Source organism: Macaca mulatta, chromosome 20 (genome assembly GCF_049350105.2).
Source record: "Macaca mulatta isolate MMU2019108-1 chromosome 20, T2T-MMU8v2.0, whole genome shotgun sequence".
Lineage (NCBI taxonomy): Eukaryota > Metazoa > Chordata > Mammalia > Primates > Cercopithecidae > Macaca > Macaca mulatta.
The window spans coordinates 82,200,093-82,205,269 of record NC_133425.1 but is presented as its reverse complement, the minus strand read 5'-3'; the positions used below and the strand labels follow the sequence as shown (position 1 = coordinate 82,205,269).

General features: G+C 50.0%; 1 long non-coding RNA gene across 1 annotated transcript; it reads right to left on the bottom strand.

Annotated features, from left to right (window-relative positions):
- Positions 1–463: 463 nt before the first annotated feature.
- On the bottom strand, positions 464–4,782 carry LOC144338154 (uncharacterized). The gene is made up of 2 exons (XR_013412017.1): positions 4,583–4,782; positions 464–1,335 (listed from the first exon to the last, which is right to left on the bottom strand). It is a non-coding gene; the product is annotated as an uncharacterized LOC144338154 (long non-coding RNA).
- Between the last annotated feature and the right edge of the window lie 395 nt (positions 4,783–5,177).

Here is a 5,177-nt window from a genome sequence, read left to right as displayed (position 1 = left end):
CCAGACCCAAATGTGCTCTTTCCTTGCCTGGCTGAGAGTGGCTCCCTGGCCAACATGACGGGGGCCAGCTAGGAGAGGGGATGGAGCCCTGTCAGTGAGCTGTGTCCCCTATGTCAACTTGGATGCTGAGGGGCTGGGTGACCTTGAGTGTGATCTTTGACCTCTTTGGTATCCTTGACTTCCTTCATGCATTGAGGGGAATGAAGCAGATGTCCCGTCCCGAGACACAAGCTCACAAGGACCTTGGAGTGATGTGGTGATGAGCTGGAGCTTTATGGTCACAGAGAGTTGAGTTCAAATCTCGACGGTGTTATTCACCTGCTGTTTGAACCTCTGGTTTCTGTAACATCTCTCTCTAGCGCTGTGTTCATGACATGGGGATAATGAGACACCCACCTCACACGGCGGGGTATAAGAGTTTGCTGGGGTGGCCACAACAAAGGGCCATAAACCAGGTGGCTTAGAACCATGGAAATTTATTATCCCATGTTCTAGAGGCTACGAGTCTGAGACGGAGGTGTCAGCAGGGCTGGTTCATTCTGGGGCTCGAGGGACTCTTTGCTGCAGGCCTCGCTCCTGGTAGCTTCAGGGGTTCCTTGGTTCCTAGAGCACTGTCTCCTCCCAGTCTTCACATCGCCCCCTCTCCATGCACGTCCATCTCTGCGTCCAAATTCCCCTTTCTATAAGGACACCAGTCATACCTAGGAGGCCCACCACCCTGTGACAGTCTCAAGTCGATCATCTACATAAGGCCCTATTTCCACATAAGGCCACATTCACAGGTATTGGGGGTTAGGACTTCAATGCTTTCTTGGGGGTACACAATTCAATCCATAAGAGGAGTTGGCTTATTCATGTCAAGCCGTGCCCTGCAGCCTCTGAAAGTGCTAACCCCCCGCCATATTCTCTGTTGCCATTATTCTGTACTCTGTTGTCAACGCAATAGGTTTTCATTGACAAGAGCAAAGAGGGCTGCACCCGCGCCACTCATTCTGCTGTGGAGGTTTGCAGCTGACAGTGGCAAACCTCGCTGACTTGGTGAAATCATTCTCTGACCTAAATGGTTGACTGGGAGCTGGAGCTGACCTCCTCCTTCACACGTATTGGACAGACAGACTCAGACAAGGGGTCAAAAGTTCCACATCTCTCCAAATTCCCCAGGGCTTGAGATTGTATTTTACCATGGAATGAAATTCATTCAAAGGCTTCTTCATTTTCCATAGACCTTGCCAGAATATGCCATGCAGAAAGAGTGGCTGGAAATTCTAGTCAAGCCCCAGCTTTGCCTGTTTTGAAATTGGTCCCTCTTCTTCTCTTTGATTCCCTTCTTCCGCTCTGTAGGGAGGAAATTCAAAATATTCACCATTTTCCACCTGTTTTCACCACTTTCAGGTTTCTGAACATGGTGGCTCTTTGGAAACGACTAGAGAAGTAGGTTGTTGCCATTCTCTTTGTGAGCAGAGAGGGGCCTGCTTATGGCATTTTTGGATTCAGCACTCACTGGGCTTCTCCCAATGTCCTTGATAAATAAATCATCCTTAAATGAGACAATCTTTGAATAGCTGAGCAGTGACCTAAAAAATTAAGGCTATTAGGAAATGGGAAACACGTCAGTCTCTGAGTCATTGGTTCTTTTTATTTTTCATGTATGTGTTGAATCTGTGTGAAATTCCTTCCCCCCACCCCCAATTATAAATAGAAACCAATGTGTTTTTCAGTTGGGCTTTTTTTTTATGAGGTTTTTCCCACAGACAAAAGGGATTTCACTTTCAGGAAGAAGGGCTGCCAAAGGCAAGAGGTCTGTAAGATGGACGTGGATTGGGGCCACGCGTCTCCTCTCCAGATTCAGCCTTGGCATGCCGTCCTCTGCCGGATACCAGGGCCTTTTTTTTTTTTTCCTTGAGCCTCTTGCAGCTTAGAGAAAACACCCCAAAGTTGGAATCAGAAGATGCAAGTCTAGCCCTGATCACCGTGGCTCACTGGTGGTCCAGCGTGGAACCTGCCTTTGCTCATCGAATATCAACTGGCTCATCTGGTGCCGTTCCGCTCAACTAGCAGCTAAATTGGCCTTGGTGCTCAGAGTCTGAATACTGCAAGATACGCAGAGGAAAAAATCTCCGCAGCTCTCGGAAGCCTGGATGGGAAGGCACCTGATGAGGAAGGAAGAACAGAGGAGGTGGCGTGGCGCTGGAGGACAAGGGAGCCTCCTCTCAGGCCACAGGGAAACGGACACAGGGACGCTAGAGGCAGCCGGTGCCTCAGGATCTGCCTGAGAGACTCCAAACCTGACTGCACAGCTCCACAATCCCTTTTCAGCAATTCCAATATCCCAAATGTGAAAACCGAATAAAAAAATAATCAAAGTTCAACTGGCAGCAAAACCTGCCACCCTGAACATGCGTGAGACCGTCTTTAACCTCAGTTTCTCCCTCTTAGCTTGAATGCTGAAACCGTCCCTGCAGAACTGTTCGTGAAAGGCTGCCCCAAACCCTGTGGGGAGTTATATTATGCGGGGTCTGTTCACCATGTTTCCTTCCACAACCCACGACAGTTCTGAGTTATGCATGCATCTGGCCTCCGGGGTTTCAAATAAGGGCTTGGGGACCTGAACAAATCTCATTTGGAATTGCCACCAGTAATCAAGTGTCCCCATGCCATGTATCGGAGTTGCAAAGTGCTAGTCTGCAGGATGACCTGGAGTTAGATTGTATTGAGTGACCACTGTGTTTCAATTTTTTGGTGTCCTTGGTTGGGAGCAAGGTCATACCCAGCCCCTGCTGCCTCCTTCCTTTGGGCACCTGCCTGCCTTTGAAGGCATTTGAGGTGACAACCTTGCTGTGTGAAACAATGTCCCTGCAGAGAGAGAACTGATGACCGAGATGGGCTCTCCAAATCGCCAGCCTTGCATTCATTCATTCTGCAAGCAATGGCCGAGTGATGTTTGCTTACAATATTTGTGATTTGGCAGCAATGTTTAAGTGTTCATTATTAGTAAAGTACTAGGGGGAGCCTTCCAGAGCTGAGTTACTTGCACTGTCCAATTTGTTCTCTGGCTGGTGTTGACTGGGCACTTCCTCGGGGTAGCCTAAGTGGGTATTTCAGTGCCCTACTTCCGGGGCTATCTTCAGGGCTACGCAGCCATGTGGCACTGCTCTCAGACCCATTTTACAGATGAGGAGCCCAAGCCTCAAAGATGGTTCATCACTTGGCCCCAGGTTCTACAGTAAAAATGGAAGGACTTGGGTTGCACCCAGGCCATCTGTCCCGGCTCTTTCATAGCACAGTGCAGTGCTGCAGAATAGAAGGATGCTCGAGGACGTCACTTTGGGATTAATGTCCCCATTGGAAACCTGCAGCCCAGGGCCATCTGCATTTACAACACGGCCTAATGGCAGCAGACAAGGCTTCCTTCTGCTGCCCGCCTGCATCTGAGCCACACACGATTATTGAGAACACACTGAGTGCCAGCGGTGGCTGCTGAGGACAGAGTGGTGAGCAGAGTAAAGGCCCCTGTCCTCCTGCAGCTTAGAACCCACCGCAGTGAGTCAGATGTCAAGGACGCAGTGGCAGACACAGGGCAGCTAATTCCAGATGGTGGCGAGGGCTGCAGGGGAGTCAGTGAGATGAGTCAGCTGGGCTCCTGGGGAGGTAACGCCTGAGCAGAAAGGCCAGAGACGTGTCCAGGGCAGAGGGAACGGCACCTGCGAAGCTTGCAGCAGAGGGCCGGGGCCCACAGCACGTTCCTGTCCACCCAACCCAGACATTGAGTCGTGCCCTGGCAGCACTTGTTGGAGGCAGTTGGGAGACATCGTCACCGGAACCCACAGCCATTCCCACATTCCATGATGTTATGGCAGGAAAATGGAACGGGCCCTTCCAAGAAGTTCCCAAGGGAGCTGAAAATATTGGAGTTAAGACCATGAGGCCTGCGTTCAAGTCCTTGCTCTGCCCCATTAACTGACTTGGCTTTGAATAAAGCCCTTTTTCCTCTCTCTCCCTCTCGCTCTTTTAAAAAATCTGTTTTCTGCCCCGTAAAACGGACATCCGACACCTACCTGATAGTGTTCTTGTGAGAATTTCATGAAACAATGCAGAAGAAAGACCCACGGAAGCTGCAAAGCACAGGAGGAAACACATTCCTAATGCTGCTGCTGCCGCTGCTGCTGTTGTAGATAATGATACAGGCCCTAAAAGTGGTGCCTTAAAATGTGAAATGTTGACAGGGGAACCTCAAACAGCCTTTTAGGACCTGCGGCCATGAGCTCAGATGGGAAAATCTGAATACCAAGTACTTGTCAGTCTGAATAAGGCTCCTGTTAAAAGGCAGATTTCCAATCAATGCTTACTACCCCTGGCCCCACACACATTTCACAGAGACTTTGGGCAAGAGGCATAAACTGCCCGGCCTTCGTTTCTTTTCCCTTTGGCATACGAGACGCACTTGGAATAAGTCATTCCCTCAAGCCCATCCAGCGGTGATAGCTATGGTATGCAATGCAGGGTTCCCCCGACTGTACCCCATATCTGCCTCCCCCGACCCCTCACAGAGCCCTCCCTCCACCTCCGAAACACCCAAGTGTACCTCTTTCCCCAGAGCAAACTTCAGAAGTCAAGTCTTTGTCACCACTGTGGACAAGAACGCTGACCAGCCACCTTGGCCCCAGCCTGGGGGCCGTGCACAGAGTGGAAAGTACACGTTGTAAGTGGGACATCTTCCTTGGGAAAGATTTGCCAAGTCTCTGTAAATGGAACTCTTTCTTTCCTGACCCTTTGCCCTTCTTCAAATGAGCTTTTAAACCTTTAAAAAATACGCGGTTTCACTTTCAACTACACCCCAGCTTACAGTGTGTTATTTTGGCTGGAAGACAGAGCATTGTGTGGGAGGCGTGGGTTTCACAGATCTGAGCCCAGTGATATTAATGAGTGAACCGCCTGTTAAGGCTCCCAGGTCAGAGCATCTGCCCAGAGTGGCATTGGTTCAGCTGGGATCCAGTGCGAGTTTCCAAGCCTGGAGCTGGGCAGCCCTCACTACTTGCACCTCAGTCTTACCCCAAATGACCTCCAAATAGTCTGAGATTGCAAACATATATTCCTGGCCCCCACCACCCGATCCAGGTTTTGTGGGCTCAAGCCTTAATACAATATGAGGATCTTTCTTTAAGGAAAGAATACAAAAT